This window comes from Anopheles maculipalpis, chromosome 2RL (assembly GCF_943734695.1).
Source record: "Anopheles maculipalpis chromosome 2RL, idAnoMacuDA_375_x, whole genome shotgun sequence".
Classification (NCBI taxonomy): Eukaryota; Metazoa; Arthropoda; class Insecta; order Diptera; family Culicidae; genus Anopheles; species Anopheles maculipalpis.
In genome coordinates, this window is record NC_064871.1 from 62,910,621 (window position 1) to 62,930,670 (window position 20,050).

General features: G+C 42.5%; 2 protein-coding genes across 2 annotated transcripts in view; both read right to left on the reverse strand.

Annotated features, from left to right (window-relative positions):
• LOC126556025 (polyserase-2-like) overlaps nucleotides 1-20,050 on the reverse strand; it is a 555,659-nt gene that overhangs the window by 383,582 nt on the left and 152,027 nt on the right. The gene's annotated exons all lie outside the window — the stretch shown is intronic.
• LOC126556328 (glutathione S-transferase) overlaps nucleotides 1-20,050 on the reverse strand; it is a 327,848-nt gene that overhangs the window by 25,177 nt on the left and 282,621 nt on the right. The window lies entirely within an intron of this gene.

Below are 20,050 nucleotides of genomic sequence, written 5' to 3' on the forward strand. Positions count from 1 at the left end.
ACAATATTTCCTTACATTATGCTACAATATCGAAGGTATGATTGGAATTAGTAAGAGCAACCTGGTAAATTCAATTATTTACAATTTATTATCTTGCCTAACAGAGCAAATACATCGAAAAGGCTATTCACAACATCAGTTATGGAAGTTCCTAAAATAATTATAATCTTTTGCAAAAATCTTTTGCAGTTAGCTAAGAATGAAATGAAATACCTGCAAATGTTGTGATAAAGATTTTCAATTTAGCAAATAACAAGCACTGCTCCGCAATGTATCAAATTCATTTCATGCCAAAAAAAGATCAAATCTCCATTGCTCTACATTCGAAACATTCTTGTAGTTGCAATCCCTCCTAATCGAAGCTTTTTAATCCACGGTCCATCATTCCCAGTGTTTCCCTAGCATGGAGGAACAAAGCGAATCAAAACGTCTAAGCCTTCGCCGCAAGGGTTTCGACAAAAATGTACATAACGGCACTAGCAGACCGTCAGAATCCATCATGGCTAAATACGACCAAAAAAAAAAAACACTCATTCCAAGCACACCGCATGAAGTTTGAATACAACAGGCCCAACAGGCAGCAAGTTGCAGCAAACCACACAACGATCGCACCGGAATATCGAAACAGCGCAAAACGCACGCAAAGAGTAGAGAACCAGAGTAGCGAAGAAAAAAGAGGGAAACAATGATAGAGAGCGTGTGATACGTAGAGAGCTCTTGGGAATGATCTTCTTGTTTACTGAATCACCACGACATCATCCACCAGCGCGGCACCACACAATTATCATCCATCGGAGGAGCGCGTACACACACACGCATCATTTTAGTTGTTAAATCTTTTCCTTTATATATACATTTTTTTACAACTTTGAACCGAGCGTCTACGTGCGCTCTGCGGCGACGTAAAGCACCGTTCGTTGGTGGTGTGGTGATCCCAAATCGGCTTGGTGTAGGTGCCCACTGCGCAGTGTAAACATGAACATTATAAGCATATAGAAGCATAAAAATGTCGCCTTTCATGCGGTTGGATCTTGCTCGCTTATTGCTACATTTGGTAGCGATTTCTAGGATGGGATCTCAACTCGAGCGATCGCGTCGATGAAGAAATTTGTTTATCAACACAACATGGGACGCGCACATGATTCCAAGACACTAACGTAATCTACAAAACGATCTTTTGCAGACACGCTTTTGATATGTCTCACTTCTGGATAGATATGAAGTTCATTGGTTTTCTTTATGGCTACAAAATGTACGCGTCTTTGTTACGATTAAAGACAAATATTATTTTCTATAATTCTTTTTGGATCAGTTGAGGGAAGCATAATTAATACTCTCTTGCTAATGATTGCACGGTCCAGCTAGCACCGTCGCCTGCCAATCCATTATCCCGTTGTTCATCACTTCATCTCAACTCAATGTGAACCTTCCACGCCAGCTCTATCCAGTGGCTTAACACTAGAACTACCGTGATTTTGACACGTGCAACTTTACCGCAAGTAGTCTATAGGTTGCTGGTTACCAAGTTACCAAATTTTAAAATCTGACTAACATTTTCATATTATTTGGTATTTGTTCAAAGAATATTTGATTGATTCTTGCTTATAATAACATAAGAAAACTGTCAAAAAGAAATCAATTAACACTATGTTCTTACGTGGCAGATTCGTAGATTTGGACTGGATCTGAACAGCAATGATGATCAAAGCCTCGGGACTGTTGCTATTCTTCTTCTTCTTCTTGTCCTGCTCAGGATTGAGCACGTCGTGTTGACATGGCCAGGTCTCCAATCAGTTTCCAGGAAACTCGGTCTATGACTGTAGTCCTCCATCCACGGCTACATTCGATTTCCGACAGGTTAGACTCCACTTGATCCAGCCAACGAGCCGCTGACGAGCACGTTCTTGGCGGGGCATGAGTCCGGCATCCTCCTCACGTACCCCAGCCAACGTATCCTTCCGGCTTTGACTACCGTCAGGATAGCAGCATCGCCAAACAGCTCAGCTAGCTCGTGGTTCATTCTCCTTCGCCACTCGGCCTGCTCGCTCCCACCGCCAACGATAGTCCTTAGCACCTGCCGTTCGAAAATGCCGAGTGCATTGGCGTCCTCCGTCAGCATAGTCCAAGACTCGTACCCGTAGAGGACTACCGGACGTATCAAGGTGCGGTAGATCGTGCATTTCGTGTGCTGTTGGAGTCTTCTGGATCGCAGGAGTTTGTGAAGTCTTCGGATTTCGCTGCTTACGTTTTTGTCCGAAGTTACGATCGTATCAAGGTAGCAGAACTCCTTTACCACCTCGAGATCGTCGCCGTCAACTGATACTCTGCTTCCGAGTCGAGCTCTATCACGGTCGATGTCATCCGCGAAGCCAAGGACAACAAGCTCCAGAGCGATGTTGAACAACAAACAGGAGGGTCCGTCTTCTTGCCTCAGACCCCGGTGAGATTCGAACGATTCCGACAGCATGCTCGAAACTCTCACCTTGCACTGCATCCCGTCCATAGTGGCCTTCAGCAGCCGTACCAGCTTCCCAGGGAATCCGTACTGCTGCATGGTGTTCCATAGTTCGGTACGATCTATGGTATCGTAGGCCGCCTTGAAGTCAATGAACAGGTGGTGCGTAGGGATCTGGTGCTCCCGGCATTTTTGGAGGATCCGCTGTATAGTGAAGATTTGGTCAGTTGTCGATTTGTCTCCAACAAATCCAGCTGCGTAGCTTCCGACGAAATCTGTAGCAAGGGCTCCAGTCTGCAGAAGAGTATTAGGGGCAGGATCTTACAGGCAGCATTCAGGACTGTGATGGCCCGGAAGTTAGCACAGTTCATCCTGTCGCCCTTTTTGTAGACCGGGTGTATGACACCTAGTTTCCACTTGTCAGGTAGTTCTTCCTGATCCCAAATCTTAACAATCTGTCGAACCATTATGGCGTAAAACTTCTCCGGACCCATCTTGAACAGTTCGACCACCAGCCCATCGCTGCCAGCTGATTTGTTGCATTTCGGCTGTTTGATGGTTCCTTTCGTTGCAATGGTGTTGGGGGTGGTTTGCAAGGCCTCTCCCCCAACAGCCTGTCTTGTCGGAGGGCCTAGGCATCCTAGCTGTTTAAAGTCCCGTAGGATGCCACGACAAAAGGGACAACCAGCCGCCCCTAACATGGAGAACAGACGCTGGCCATCCCCACCCCCGCTCAATTTAGCCATATAACCCATCTTCCCAAGGGGTTGGGTTTCCCCGTATACCCAAGCTTAGATATTTTGAGAGATATGTTACCGTTCTGTACGCCGTGGACGTATTGAGTCTGATTTATACTTCCCTATATATAGGGCAGAGTATGTACTCTTGATTTTCTTCCTCTCGAAGGCTCTTCCTCCGAAGATCTCGTCAATTTTCATAGACAGAGTCCTCAGTGGCTTATGTGTGCGGGGATAATAAATACCTAATATAGCGGAGTTTAAAAGCTTCCTCAATACTACTGTGTCCGAAAAGTAAGGTGAATCGATTGGATTGGATGTCAAATTTCGCGCGCCAAAATAAGCCCCTTGTTTTTATTTTTGGTTTATCATTATGTATGTTTTTGACAGTTCTACCACGATTCAAGTCACAACATCAACGCGGCTGGGAGTGACAATTTGTTGTCGGAGCTGCGCCAAGTGTTTTTGTCCATATCGACCATGTCCAAGTTTGTGGAGCAGCGCACATGTATCAAATTTTGTTTGCGCAATGAAATAAACGCTGCTTAAACATTGCGGATGTTACAAAAGGTCTTCGGGGAAGAATCTATATCGAAGAAAAAGGCGTACAAATGGTACAGTGATTTCAAGAATGGCCGTGAGAAGTTCGAAGACAAGAACCGTCCGGGGAGACCATTCACCTCGACCGACGACGCCCACGTTGTCCAAATCAAGGATTTGGTGGTCAACAATCGTCGGTAGACGATACGAGACTTTTCGGAACCTCCATTCGGCGAAAGCGGCCGGATTTGTGGAAAAACAATACTTGGTTTTAGCACCAAGATAATACGCCCTCCCATACGGCCAACATTTTGAGGGAGTTTTTCGCAACAACTGGCACACATATCGTTCCGCAACCGCCGTATTCGCCAAATTGGCACCAGCCGATTGTTGGCTGTTCAACAAGCTAAAACGGCCGCTTCGAAGCCGCAGCGACGACGGAACTAAAGGACATCCCAGCATCCGCGTTTTCCACCTGCTTCGAGTAGTGGGAGAAGAGGTGTAAGAAGTGCATTGCATCGGAAGGGGATTACTTCGAAGGTGATAACCTTCATTTGGCCTAATAAAAAAGGATTTAAGAAAAAAAACCGAGTCACTTTATTTTTCGGGCACAGTAGTATGTAGTTTGACAGCACGCTGTTGTTTATCTCAGCTTTTAAGATGCAAACGGTGATGATTTTGATCCCAGATAAGTGAAATGAACGATTAATCATCAAAAAAAAATTTTTTTTTGCCATTGCTTCAATCCTTTGGTAAGCTTCTGTTAGATAGGAGATCCTCGAACTTCTTCTTCTTGGCTTAACGACCTCTAAAGGTCATATGCCGGCCATCGAAATGGCTTACTAAACTGCCGATACCACGGTGTTGGGTAGACAATCCTCACTGCGGGGGGAGTGTCCGGATGGGATTTGAACCCCGGTCCTGCCGTGTGAAGACCGGCGCCGCTATAGCTTACACCACCGGGCCGCCTCGAACTTATGATGTCTATATCGTCGGCAGATGCTAGAATTTGGATTGACGTATTGAATATTGTCTCCAAAATTTCCAACTCCACGGATGGCCCGTTCTGGTGTTTGATGAATTACAACTATGTTTTTAATATTGTCTTATTCATCCGTTATGCCTTCCGTACGTCATGAAAGTAGTTGATAATTCAATATACTCTAATAAAGTCCCTTCCCGTTCCAAATTGGAGGCACTAGTGTGTCGCCCATAAAAAAAAAAACACTGGTAAAATGCTGTAAAAAAGTTTTTGCAGCTAACTTTTTTTTATTGCTTTCTACTCTATGTCCAGTAGAGTAAACCGATTCTCGAATCCTACAAATAGAGAGCAGAGAACTTTTTGAGTTTTGTCTAGGGTCTTGTGAATTTTTCCAGCAACCGGTTTAAAACAAGAAACAAAATAAAACATATTAGGATTATGTTTTATTTAGTTTCTAGGTATTTGCTATTCAAAATTGAATTAAAAATGATTTAGTATTTAAGTCCAGCGATTTTTTGTGCATGCACGACAACGATTTGGTTCACACTTGATATTCTTTTCATGATATTACATTCGTTACGAGGATCAGTTTTGATACCGCGATACGAAGCTGTGTAAAGCTAGTAGTTGACTAGTGAAGCAAAATTCTTTCCCTGTTCCTTGCTTACCAGCAACATAATATTTGGCGTCAGAAATGAAGTTTGGTGACGTACTTGAATTGTGACTGGATATTTATAAACGCTTCCCAGTTTCCATGCTGATGATTATAGAACCGACGCCAGGCTTTGCCAAAAATACGCAATCCAAACGGACAGATCTTCTGCTGCAGCAGCAGCAATTCGGTTCGGTTTGTCGTACTTCACTTTTACCACCGCAATAACTTTGGTGGAGTGGTGTGTTCTCCTCTTCCCGAAATTCGAGAAGTTGGAGGCTGATGCGCAATGCGCAACAGCGCACTTCGACGTCACGGGTAGCCTTCGAAAATGATGTGCGCTCCGATACGACCTTTCCAACCGTTCGAGCTGATTCGTACCTATCATGCATGGGTTACATGGAAAAAAAAAATGGGTATACATTGGCACGAATCGTCGCACGTACGTGTGCGAATAGCGCCATCTCCTGGTTTTGCTGAGGGCTTTATCGAATTTGCAGCTACGAAAAACAAATATAAGGAAAAAGAAATACAAATTAATTGCTGTGGAGTTAAATTTACATTAATAATAATACTTTCTGTAATGGATTAGAGATTCTTGGAGTGAATGAAGCAAAAGGTTGTGCAAATGCTACGACACACTATTGTTTCCCTTGGCTTTGAACTAGAAGTTAGGAGCTTTAATCGCGTGTGTGAAATCACAGCCTCACGTAGAGTTTGTTTTTTAGACCCAAAGCGGCGAGTTTTTCTTTTGCTTAGCACTAACGCGTTAGTGACAGCCGATTGAGCCTCTCGGCAAGCGTGTTCCGTTGAACTGTCTCTTCGTAAATGCGTGTATCGGTAACGAAACATATATACGCCAAGTCAATCAGCAGAGAGAAATGTGTGGTTTTGTCTGAAGCGTGGAAGCGAAAAGCAATCCGCTTCGGAACGTCCTCTCGTCTCTGTCCCAATTGCCTCCGCGAAACCGTTCACCTTACGAAAGCTAAGGCATATATATTTATTTTTGCTTTCATTTTAACGTCGAAAGCAACGAACCTGTGTAGTAGATTCACCCAAAAGCTCACCACCGAGGGCGGATGGAGATCCCTTCGATTTTTGCTGTTACTGCTATTGCTGTGGTGCTCCGCACCGATGTGCGCTGCTCGATGCCCAAGCTGTGCGAAGTCGCCGAAGAAAACCAGGCTGCTCCCCTCACATTGTGGCCCTCCGTTCCTGTGGTGAGAAAGCTGCAGAATGAATGAAATGGAGTTTTTTTTCCCTCCCTCAAGTCGAAGAAATGAGATCATCGTGCGAGCCTCTTAGTGCGAGCACGAACGGCGGAAGTGAAAGATCTCGTTGTGCTCATTGTTGTTGGAGGTTTTGGGGGAAGATTTGTACAGTGTTTTTTCCCCGCTTTTTCAATCCCGAGTTTGCCCGGCTTGTTGCACGATGGAAAGTGTTGCCATCGTATGGTACAACTACTTCCGGTTGGTAAGTTTAGAGCTCTGAACTTTGCTAGTAGATGAACAAACTGGTAAAACATTTGAAGTACAGCTAGTAGTACTAACTATAAAGCTGTTCCTAAAAATGCAATTCATTTTAACAGTCAAACGGCAACAAATTTAAACTTCATTACTTAATTACTCTTAATGTGTTATGATTTATTTGTTAATGCTTAAAGCTTCCCCACCTTTAGCATCCTGCACGTTTAGTTCTAAAGCAAAGCATCAGCAGTGTAAAAAGGCGCCCCCCACTGGGTATCGTTCACCGATTTGAAGATTGTCGTACAAATCCAATATCGATTGGGAAGCAGCACAAGTGTGGGAACAAAACATGGTACTTGTTATTGGCGCAGATTGGTTTTCTATGGCCGTAATGTATGCTTTTTTGCTTGATTTGGCCAATTTGGATGTACATCGTCCAACAAGTTTTAGATACTACGTAATAAGTAAATTATTTTTAAAAATATTTAAAGTAACTTTTCTCATACTTGTCGAATTATGGAAGGAAATCTGTTGGAATATATTTAAGTGATTTATACACAACAAAACAAGCATTCTATAACCTTAGTCAATGTATCACAAGTGCAACTGTTCGAAAGACTGCACTCTCGCCTAGTGCAACCCGCGTGTTTGGTACGTTTTAAAGGTCAAACTGGTATCGGTTTTTGTGAATTAATTTTGAAAGGTACCAATCTTGCACCAACACCATGGATTAACATGGACAATTTCGAAACCCTCCTTTGCCCGGTACCGATGTATGGGTGACTTCGGTCGCCCTGTGTTAGAAAACAAGTGGGTATTTTTGAAGTTTTCTTGTGCAATGTGTCCCCTATTTATAAATCCTTGCTCCGGCTAACTGCCGGTGTTTCCTGGGCTTCCAGTCGAGCGCGCCCGTACCCTTCGGAATCCTTCCACGAACCTTAACCTACCGTTGCACACTGGTTGGTGGCTGCATATACGGGGTCGTCTGTGTGTGTGTGAGAGAGAGAGAGAGAGAGCCTGTGGGTAGAGTAATGGCTTTACTGGCCTTACTTCTTCGCCTTCGTACACGCGGCGGTACACTAACACATCGAGAGGGATTAGCAACGATTTTCAGCTCAAACACAGCTCGTTTTCACCCCTCTGGGAAGGAAGACACAGAATGGGAAAGTGGTGTGGCCGCATGGGTGTATGTTTTTTGCCGCACACCGGAAGGGAATTTTCACTCTCCCATCTGTCCCGCACTCACTTTTCTTGATCACTTTTCTCTCGCTATGTATATATCTGTATCAAGGAAACGGTCGGTTATATTGCTATTGTGCACGTCAAACAGATACTTGTGGGTGAATGAAAAGTAATTCACCCAAAAAGCCTTTGGTGGTGGAATTGCGTACGATAATAGGAAAAAACTATTATTCCTTTGACTAAATGTGTCCTTTACATCCACAGCAGTTTATCGGATAGGGTACTTGAAATTAAATCTTTGGAGTCCGTCAACAACTAATCCAACAAAAAAAAAATTGTTTTTGTTGCTACAATGCCTTTTTGTTTCAACCATTTTAATGCAATCGCTCACATTTTATCTTACATACATCATACAGGTAGATGAAGAAATAGAATAACTGTTGAATATCATTCCATAATAAGTTATTACAGCTGTTATTACAGATGATGTTGAACAGAAATGTAATTATGTTTATCCTATTGACAAAATTGCGTTAATAACCACTACTAAGGTTTTTTTCTTCTTTATTTCGTTATGACGGACAGGCCGTATTCCTTACAATCTAATCTTAAATCTAGGTTAACAATTCATCAAACTTATATCCTATTTTAAGGGTAGACATTTCCTTTGTTACTCAGGTATGTCAGGTATGGTTCAGATGTTGTCCTCGACATTTGTTACTGTCAGTTCAGATGTTGTCCTCGCTATTTCCGATAGCGCCTCTTTGAAGCATCGTGCCGTGGAGACTAACTACTGGCTCCCAAGAAAACCTCCTTTGTTGCGGATAGTTTGTGGTGATTCGCCACTCCATGTCGTTGCAAGGATTTAGATGTTGTGGCTGGCGGCCCCACCATGGGCAGAACGCACGAGTCCGAAAGCCACTACATCTTTGTGAAGCTACAGTAGCATCCAACTCACGCATTTCGCCAACAGTAAAGCCACCAGTCACAACTACACGTCGTCCAAACCTAATTCAATTGGTTCAGTGATCTAATGTTGTCAAGTAAAATGCAAGGAGTTGACAGGAGTTGACCACAATAACCTTGTAAGGTTACTGCAGTATCGAACCCAGACATTCTGATCGACCAGTTACGACCTCAGATCTCCTAAAGCAACTTTTATCGATTCTGGGGCCGAAATAGCGACCGGCGCATGTCGAAGCCATCGCTGCAAACGTATAATAAATAAAGAACAAACAAAAAAAAACAACAACAAACAAAAAACAAAAGAACAAATAAACATAACAAACTACAATCCGCTATCAGGACGATAGTGCGTTCAATCTACGGGAGGGGAGAAAGGAAGGGATCAAAGAACGATTCTCATCTCTTTGGCGAAGTCAAACAGAATCCGCGCATATTAGTAGTTCTTCTGTCCCAGGATATCGAACTCCACACATGACCAGAGGATGTGGTCAATGTCGTGGTATCCGTTGCTACAGCTACAAACCTTGGAGTCGGCGCTACCTATACGTTGAAGATGTAGAGAGATTCATCGCATAATGGTTCGACATAAGTCTCGACATCATGCGAATAAACGTACGATCTACCGGAACACTACTAAGGATCTTTTCAATACAAATTTGCCTTAGCAGTGCCTTAGTTGGCAGATTTAGATCGATTTTGTCAATAGGGTAACCATTGTTTATAAATGTTGACGTTTTAGATTTGAAAATATTAAAATCTAATGAACAAAATGGGATGCTTTTCGGGTTTTCGGATGTATGTAAAATCTTATTTTGACTTCATAATGAAATAACATTATTTAAAAGGGGTGGTTTGGGTATTATAGTAATATACAGTACTGGACAAAATAATTCATACGCTTTAACTATTCTTTCTACAAGCTCAATATTTCGTTCAATGTAATAGTTACAACAATGCTATCTTTAGGAAAGTCTTTGTCCTATTATCAGGCAATAATGTTGTAGAAGTGAAATTATTAGAATTATGCATGACTTTCTAAATATATGCTATCTTTCAGGAAAGGATGAGGATCGGCATGGACAAAATAAATCATACACCAGAATTCTTATTCATAAGTTATGCTTATATCCAATATCTCCTTTTATTTTTGAACTCTTAATATTTGGTATGACCCTTCTTTGCCTTCAGCACCACTTGCAATCGACGAGGCATACTTTCAACGAGATTCCATAGATATTTTGGATCAATTTTCTCCCAAGCTGTTTTCAAAACATCAAAATAGCCGTCTTTGTTGGAGATCGATTTTTTGTCCACTTTATCGTCCAAATGACACCACAAATACTCTATCGGATTCGAGTCGGGAGATTAGGATGGCCATTGGAGCACCTTAATTCGGTTAGATTTGCAGAACGCAGTTATTTTTTTGGCCGTATGTTTGGGGTCGTTGTCTCGTTGAAAGATGTAATTTGTTTCTAGGCCAGTTTTCAATAGTGAAACCTCCAAATTTTCATTCAACAAGTTAACATATATATCTGCATGTTACATCTGCGGTCATAATTTCCCTGATATTCACCAAACTTCCGACTCCAGACCAAGCAAACGATCCACAAACCATAATGTTCCCCCTCTATGCTTTACCGTCTTCTGAATGTATAGTTCCTTAAGTGCGTCACCAGATCTGCGCCATACCCTGGATCGACGTTTTTGTCCAAACAGCTCATACTTGCTCTCATCGCTCCACAAAACGCTTTTCCCAAAGTCTATGGACATTCTGGCGTACTTTTTGGCAAATTCCAATCTCTTCCGTTTGTTTTGCATGCTTATGAAAGGGCGCTTCGATGCCAAACACCTTTTCAAACCACTCTCGTTGAGGCGCCGGCGTATGGTACGGCGATCGACATCCAGATTCATCGTTTCCTTAATTTCCCTGGAAGACAACTTAGGCTTTTGCTGCGCCATCCGAATTGTTCTCGCAACATCACAACGCGGTCGTTACGCGATGACGTCCTTGTCCAGATAATTTGGGCACAATTCCAAAGGTTTCGGGGTTTTTTTTCCTGATATGCTGCACAGCTCCAATAGAAATCGAATACTTTCAGCAATTTTCCGGAAAGCAATTGTTTTTTTGCGACCGCTTATAAGCACATTTCTCACATCGAGCGTAATGTGTTTTCCTCGATGACATCGATTTGACATTTTACACTTTTCATATGACGCAATATTTTGATCCACTAGCTTTCCAGTAAAAGAACTGTCAAAAAAGGCACAGGGCTGCTAGTTTTACAGTGCTGCCAGAACGTTAGTTAATTATCACGGCAAGAAAAATATTTTTTTAGTGTATGATTTATTTTGTCCATGCTAAAAAACCAACTGTTGGATATAACAACTTCTTGTATGCATATGAAGCTATTTTTAATATTTTTCTCGGCAATACCTAAAACTATACTATAATTCTTCCGAATAAATCTGATAAATAAAATTTTTTCTGAAAAATCAAGAAAATAGTCTTCAAAGAACATTTTTACTTTGTGCGTATGATTTATTTTGTTCAGTACTGTACCTACATTTGCCATTTGCGTCCAATCAACAGAAAAATGATAAGTTACTAGCTAGGCAAAACAGATTCTGACGAGATGCAACAAGAATGTTTCTATTATAAAAATGAAGAGTATAAATTGGAAAATAGACTTTAAATAAAGTGTATTACTGGAGTGTAATTTATGCTACGATTATGTAGTTCGTAGCATTTGATGTGCTGCTCAAGAATAAGTGATCACACATTTTAAAACTCACTCATCAGTGTGGCGCTCGCTGTCGATACACAATACGTTTTAAATACGCACAAAACTGTTAACAGGGCTAACCGAAAGTCTGAACTGATGAGTGAAAGAGAACGTAGGTGAGATAGTTGATGCGTGCGAGCGAAGAAGGAGAAGGGTATTAGGGGAAGGCAGGCGAAGATGCAGCTGCTTTCGTCACAGTTCACATCGCGCTGTGGATGGTGGTTCCCTGTTTCCGCCTAGGGAAGAAGCACAAACAAAACCCTACGTGGTGTTGTTTCGTCGTACAGGCCCGCTCGCCTTTCGATTGGGTGCCAGCGCACAACTTCCGGGAGTGTTCTTCGCGATGGCTGCGTCTGGTGGTGGTCTTCGTAGTCACGGCCTGAAGCTAACTATGAGGTGAGGAGAGCGATCGTACGAACCACCGAACTGCGCCGAATGGCGGTCAATGAACATTTTTAGCTATCCACACTCTCCTCCATTTGTGCCTTCGGAAAGACAAAGCTCTGGCAGTGCCGGTCGGGCTGGGGTCAATCGATTTCCGGTTTTGGATAGTAGCGCAATGTGAGTGTAGGAGCCTACGCATACCGCAAGTTGTGTGTCCAATGAATTTCGAGACACAGGTCTCGCGAATCGTACGACCACACAAAAGCACTTCGATTAGAGGTGTTTCCAGCTGGACATCGAAATCGAAGAGACAGTAAAGCACGCCGTGGTGCTTTGCGCCTTTTATGATAAATATGATAAAATTTATAATAACGTTTAAATCTGACAGAACGGGTGCATTAGTAGTATCTTGGTACCTTGATACCTTGAAACGCATGATTCGCAAGCTGTACGTCCTTAGAAGGTGCAAATCGCACTACTTCAAGAATTATTTTTGTAGAATTTCATTTTTCGTTCCTGTCAGTATTGTAACCACTAATATTAATCTATAATACAATTTGAAAAAAATGAAGTTGTTGCAGAAAAATAAAATTCTTTTGCCTTAATTAATTGATAGAACTATAATTTGGCGAACATGGTAACGTTCCGTATAAAACCAAGCTAAAAAAGTGTTGCAAGAGAGACGACACAGGTTAACATTAAGGGAAGAGTAAATGTGCAAGAAAGTCACGGCAAATGAGAAAAGAATTGTTAAAGAAATACCCGAAGAAACATTGAGAGAAGCGATAGAAACCCCTGAAATGCATCTGTCATTATTTTGGTTATTTTTTGTTGTTCATTTTCTTGTTCCAATTGGATTTTTATTACGCTTTGCGTACGCTTTAGTGCTAGCGAGAGAGCGCTTTTTCGTCGTGGTGCAACACGGTTAATGCCTCTGCCATGGTGTGTCCTCAGCGTCAGTCAGTCCTGTTGCATCGGGCAGCTGTGTTAAAGCATGTGTGCGTGAGCATGCCTGGCTGCGTTGTTGTTGTTGTCCCTGCTCTTGGCTTCAGCAGTCTCGCACGTGTGCATTAATGTGCGCGGCAGTGCACAAGGGTCGTGAATGTAGCTGGCAAAGGACGGTGTAGATGTGGTCGGTTTATGTAGGGACCGGAGTAGGATCAAACGGAGGTGAAGGATAACAGGGAATCTTCTCGTTGTCCAGTGATTTAGAACTGCGTGAAGCCGTGTTTTCGGGCACATTTGGTCGGTGGGCTACCCTTTTTCATCGCCAATGCTCGAAGATGTTTTATCCCACTTGTGTGTTTGTTTCTTCGTGCTGCATGGTGTGATGCCTAGCTAAGGCTCTGGTATTCCGGAAAGCGGTTGTTCATACTAATACAACCGCAAACAAGTACAGCAGTCGTTGCGTTTCGTACGGACAAATGTTTTACGGGACGATATAGATTCGTTGCAAACATATTTTTAACACACGATTGTGCGTTACATTTGTGATGCTATATTTTAACTAATAAGCGGCTGTCCGAACTGATCGATACTCAAAGGAGCGACGCACATTAGGACTTTTTCATCATCAGTTTTCTTTTCTTTTATGTTTACGAAAAACTTGATAGGCATGTATAGCCAAAAAGAAAAAGAACTTGATATTAATTGACACAACAACAGTCAAATAGAGCTGCACCGTTCTTCTGATACGCCAAATTAGAATAAAAACTACAATTTCACAGTTGTAGTTTTTCAAAAAAAAGGATGAAACGCTGATAACGAATGCAACTTTCACTCCAGGTTAACTGTCAAATTGCATTTCTGTTGTGTAAAACTGAATTTAACACGTCTAAACGATTCGTTGATTTTTCACAGCTGTGTAACTTTGCTGTCAGTTTGGTGGAATTGATGGAATTATTTGAATTTTTGTCGTTAGTGAGACTTTTATTACATTTGCCATTTGCTTTTATTATGTTTTGGGTGTTATTTTCCGGTTCAAGAATTTCAATCGACTATAATATAAATTCTTTTTTTACATTCTAGCATTCCGGTTTACGCCATATTATTGCAAATTCTTATTTAGTTTTTTTTTTGCATTACTTTGACGATTTCATTCCGATTTTTTCACGCATCTATAAATAGACATTTGACAGTTCTTAACACCCAGAGAAATGTTTGTGTGACGTGTATGAAAACCACGAGATCAAAAACTTTCAGTCAACTGAAATGAAAGTTTCGGATGAGTGAAATTTGCTATCGTTTACAAGCGCTTTAAGTCAGTTTTTATGCGTTTTGAAATTTGGCAACCAGTGTCGGGACGGGCGGCTCAGTGTTAGAGGCGATAGCAGCGCCGGACTTCATAGTGAGGACAGACTATCCAACTTCGTGGTATCAATAAGTCGCGTAAGCCATTAGATGGTCGGCATGACCTAGCAGGTTGTTAAGCCAAGAAGCAGAAGAAATGGAAGTTTGGCAGAGATGGTTGGTTTGCTGTCAGTTCGCCAGTTGTCAGTACAATCGGGTTGGTCAACCTAGCCTCAGAAGGCTAAATTTAACATTAAATAAGATTTAAGTAATACAATTGAGTATACAATATTCAATTTTTATTCCATGCAATTTTTTAATCATGAAATTAAACAGAGGTATTTGTTGGGCTCTGCTGAGAATAACTGATAATGTTTTTTTCTTCGTTAAAGACGATTTTTCACGAGCTTCAAGCTGATTAAACATTTTGTATTGGCTAATTAATCGCATTGGTCGTGGCATGAATTTTCGCTTATTGAAGAAATGATCGTTGTTGTTTTTAAATACATCACACTGACGCTAATATGGAGATGGTTGGAGTGCAGAAAACATGACTACAATACGCCAGCAGGAATCTCGCAGGCAAATCGGTTCGGTTGAGTGAGCGTGGCACCAACTGACGAGCGAGAAGCGACATCAAACACGAAAAGTAATAACAAAATGTTAAGAACCAGCAGCACTTTGGATCGAAACGAGATAAGGCGCGTTTAGGAGAATAAAATAGGCGTTAAATAAATTGTAACGCGTCGTAGTGGTAATATTGATAACGTGCGTCTAATCAGAGACATCGGCTGGTGGAGCTTCTCGCTTATTCCCGACATGTGCCTAAATGCAAAGAACGTCGCTTTATCCAGTTCCCTAGCATCTAGAAAGAAGCCGAAGCCGGTCGCATCCGATTTGACGAGCCTTGGCCGCTCTGGCCATCCAGCCAGCTAGATACTTCCCTTCACCGGTCGCACTTGTTTCTTCCGTTCCGGGACTGGCCGTTTGTACAGTGTTAGGAAGAGTTGTAAAAGGCCCCCACTGTCGTCGTCGTGAAATATTTTGAGTGCGTCGTGAGCTTCAATTTTTAGAAGTGTGGACACAAACGTTCGCCACAGCGTTGTTGGGGAGTGTTTTACTGTGCTCAGCACATTTTCTCAATGTCGCACTTGCTGCGCTGTCTATCATATTGTTATTCTCTCTTTCTTTCTTAGTTTTCTATGTGTATTATTTTTTTTTTTGTATGCTTCTCTTCTTGTTACTAGCAAACCTGCCTTTGCTTGCTTGCAGTGCGCTACGATGGATTTTGTCTCGTGCATTTTAAACTCAGTATTTCACCTTATTTTTTTCCTATGGTTTTGGGGGCTGCCTATCCCTTTCCGTACAGCTGAACGCACGTACCCTACTGTGCTGCACGTACTCCAAGCAACACGAGCCTCAGTTTCCTTTGCGGAGCGAAATTTGCTCCAACACTGCTCGGGGAGAATGCTTTTCGTGAGCAGCCGAAGTTTTGCTCATGGCAAAGGGTAAATTGCAGGGTTTGCCATGTAAATTACGAAAGTTGCCTATTGCTAGAGAAAGTGGGATCTTCAAGCCTAAATCTTAAGTGGGATCTTAAGCAAAACCAAGTAGTTTTGTACTACATAAAATGAGTATCAATTACGAAAACATGGCCTTTGACTCCTAGGTGGTCATGTTAAAAAGGAGCAATTTTTTTCTAGAGAACCTGACGCCGGTGATAGGGGCGACAGCAGCGATGGTTTTCAAACGTAAGAAGCGAGGTTCGTATTCCATCCAGACTCCTTGCAGTGAGGACGTTAAGCCAAGAGGAAGAAAAAGGAGATAAATCAGGCTGTATGACCACCTCGTTACTTATGCGTAGGAAGTACATCAATGTTTTCATAATAATCCATAATAATAAATAACTATTCGCGGGGGGGGGGGGGGGGGGGAGGGCGATGTTGTAGGCGACAGCGGCGCCGGTCTTCAAACGGCAGGACTGGGGTTCAAATCCCATCCGGACCGTCCTCCCCTAGTGAGGACTGACTAACCAATTACGTGGTATCGGCAGTCTAGAAAGCCCTTTTGATGGCCGGCATGACCTTAGAGGTCGTTAAGCCAAGAAGAATAATAAATAACGAATAAATGTTTTGCTACCAATTTTATCAACAAAGAGATCTACCTTAGAAGAATAGCTGTTATTTGCTAAAATTTGGGTAATCAATGACAACCGCTAGAAAAACGTGTATCTTATCTTGAATCGTTCGACAACTGTTTTTGACAATTGTTTGTTCGCTTAGCGCTTCACAACGTTGCAACACATAACATAAATTTGCAAAAACATTTGTTTTCATTCATCTGCTCAATTCTAAAGGACACGGACTACGAGAGATCTCAAAAAAAAAATCAATTTCTCACCTGAACAATATGATCCTTTTGGCGCTTCATATTTTCGGCTGTCAGATTGTATGGAAATCTAATTGGGTGTTGCGGTGATGTTCTGGTTTGAAATACCCTGCAGTAAGAGACATACACAAAAAAAGCACGACGGTATATCTCATCGCCCGTTATGCGTCCAGCTCCCTCCACACGTTTCATTCGTTTCATGCTCTAAAGCAATAGCAGCCGCAACAGCAGTTTTTGAACATCGCGAGAGCATAGGCAGCAGATGTGTTTTGGTTTGGATGGCATGGACGCAACGCACGAATCGCTTGAAGAAGGGTAGCAGAAAAAGCGGTATCCAGAGGGGGGGGAGTGGTTTATGGTGGGGTGCGAGTGTGTTTGGCGTTGGGTCGGGGTGGGACAGAAAGACTGAGGAGGAGGAGGAGAAGGCATCCCCAACAAAACGAGAGAGCTGACGAACGAAATGAACGACCGAATGAACCGAGCGGAATGTACAATGTACAGAGTGAGCGCGTACAACCGGGACGACGACGACGAAGCGGAATTACGAAGAAATTGTTCGACGGCAGCGACGAAAGATTGTGCCGATTCAGTCGATAATTGCGCGGCCGCCAAGGTGGTGGAAGAAACTCGTGCCAACGGTGTCCAGTGTGTGTGTGTGTGGCCGTTTTTGTGTATATGTTGTTTTTTTGTCTGCCAAACGCAATCAAGCAGTGCAGTGTAAAGTGCTGATTGGAAAGCAGAACAAACAGAACGTGTGCTAGGTATATTTGGTGGCATCGTCCCTTCGAACCTCGAGAAGTGTATGGAATGGTAGTGATCGCGTTACGCGGGTGTGATGTCCGCGAGTTTGGCTACCGGCTGCGAGGCTTACGCAAGTCTCAACAGTTCGAAGCGACGGAAGCAGCGTAAGTTCGCATGACAGGATTAATAATTCGGTATGGTTCAATTATCTTGCTGCAATTCGATCATTACGTGTGCGCTTAAACATAGACGCTTTGCGGTCGAAAGTTGCACCTTGGTTTTAATAGCAGATGCATCGAGACACGTCCGTAGTCAACTTGTCCTATGTGAACCTCTGATTGTATCAGATAATGCAGAGAGATGCTTGTTGAACAGGGAAATTCCAGCATTCCAATAGCACCCCGAAGAAATGCCTCAATGTAGTCATAAAAAATGTTAAATCCTAATCAAAAAATCTATCTGCTGCTTAACGTATTCGATATTCGTCGAAGTCTATTATGTGCATTTTGGGCGATTATTGGGCCAAGGAATAAATATCATTTACTCTAAAAAGAAGATGTCCATGCATTCATGGATATGTTATTACCAGAGCATATTGCTTACTGCTATGACAACTGTTATTGTTGTCACTCGCCCGTTTTGAAAGCTTCAGAGTCTGTCATGATCGTTGAGGTTCGCCGGTCAAAACAGTTAGAATGTGGGTCCGAAAGAAGAGATCGCGTTTAGCCGCGTGCCAGAGCGATAAGCACGGTGAAACAAGTGAGTAAGAGGGATGAGAGCGAGCGAATCAGCATGCGAACGCATCGAGGTGGGAAAGTGAGAAAGAGCACAATGCAGCCCTACACGGCAGGGTTGAGAAGGACATGGTGCCGTGAGGCAACGGCGACGAACGACGAGGGTGTGCTGTTTGGATTTCCGTTTGGGATGAGAGAGCCTCGCCGAGCCTTTGCTCCCGGTAGCAGCGGGCAACGCGCTGTTGAAAACAAAGCATGAATGTGCCGTGAAGTGGCCCGATGACGACGATGTTGGGGTTTCGCTGGGAGGGGGGGGGGGGGGGGGGGGGATTATCGACACTTGAGCGCGCTTGATTTTGATGGTTTAGTTGATACGAGATAATTGCGTGGAAGCTAATCGGAGTCGGCCACTGCACGCACGCATTAGCTTTTTCACTGTTGGAACTTACGAATGGTAGCATTTCCATCAGTGCAAACCGGCTGAGGAAGTGATACAGGTTGGTCAAATTATTGTAAAGCTCGCTGAAGATCAATATTGTACTTTGTACGCATTTAAAAATGATGTTGAACATCATTTCTGCAGTGGTGGAAGAATTTTGTAATGGTTTTTAAAAAGACAACAGTCAAAACTAATCCTTGCTGCCATTGGGGAACATCAAATTTACCAAGAAAACTCCATCTTACAAAATGTTGTTAATTACTGATAGTATTCTTCTGTCAGCGATTAATCCGATTGAAGCTTTACGTAATAAACAAATAATCGAAATCACGTTCGATGTTGTTGAAGAAGTTCGTCAACGCAAACAAACGGAGAGATTTGATGTACTGCGAACTTGTCGTAAATGAGTATTTTGTTTTCAACTGTAATACCTTGATTAAGAATTTTTCTAATTTAATGTTAACCTCCATTTTCCGATGATGTGATGTGCAGTTTTGAGGTATGCGAGTTGGGTGTGCGTGCAATGTTTGCATATAACGAATTGTTGGGTGTGTAAATGGATCTCAGCAAGAGCGTTATCAATTAGCTTTAATTGTCATTTCCTTATTAGCTGCAGTTGCAGTAGTTGGTGGGATGCACAAAAAAGAGCGGGAAAGATGGCACTTTCTGCAGTGTCGTAATCGTAAGACGATTGAAGAAAGCGTTGAGTTAACACGTAGGAGACGACGATGGTAAATATGGCGGGATTTCCGCAAGCAATCGAATTATACAACGAGACTCGCTCTACTTTTTCCAATAATCTATAGTGGTATTTTAAATAAAGTTGATACACTTAAAGAGAGTATGATTCATATTTACTATGATGAGTTGCGAAAAAACAAATTGACTGGGATGATAGAAAATGAAAAGTCTCATCAATATGCGAGGTAAATAGAATCTAATTAAAACCATTATCGCTTCTCGAGTTCCCGATATCGCGATACACCTATATTCGTACGTAAAAGTTCATCAGTTCAGTTCGCCACGTACGGTTATAACGTAGCTTTTATTGGTCCCCGGATATGCAACACTGTGCAAGAGCAGTAGCAGCATTGGGCAGCAGGGATTTTCAATTTGTCGTAGAATTAATCGATTTCTTTTCCGATGTCACACACTTCTGGCCGCGTGCTCTCATACTAATGTGTTTTTTCCCTTTCTTCTTTTTCTTCTTCTTCAATTCCTTTGGATACCTTCTAGCTGCTTCTAAACTGGTGACAGTCAGCCGCCACACGCCTTGCTCCGGGACAGCGCTGTTGTTCCAGTGAAGATTTGT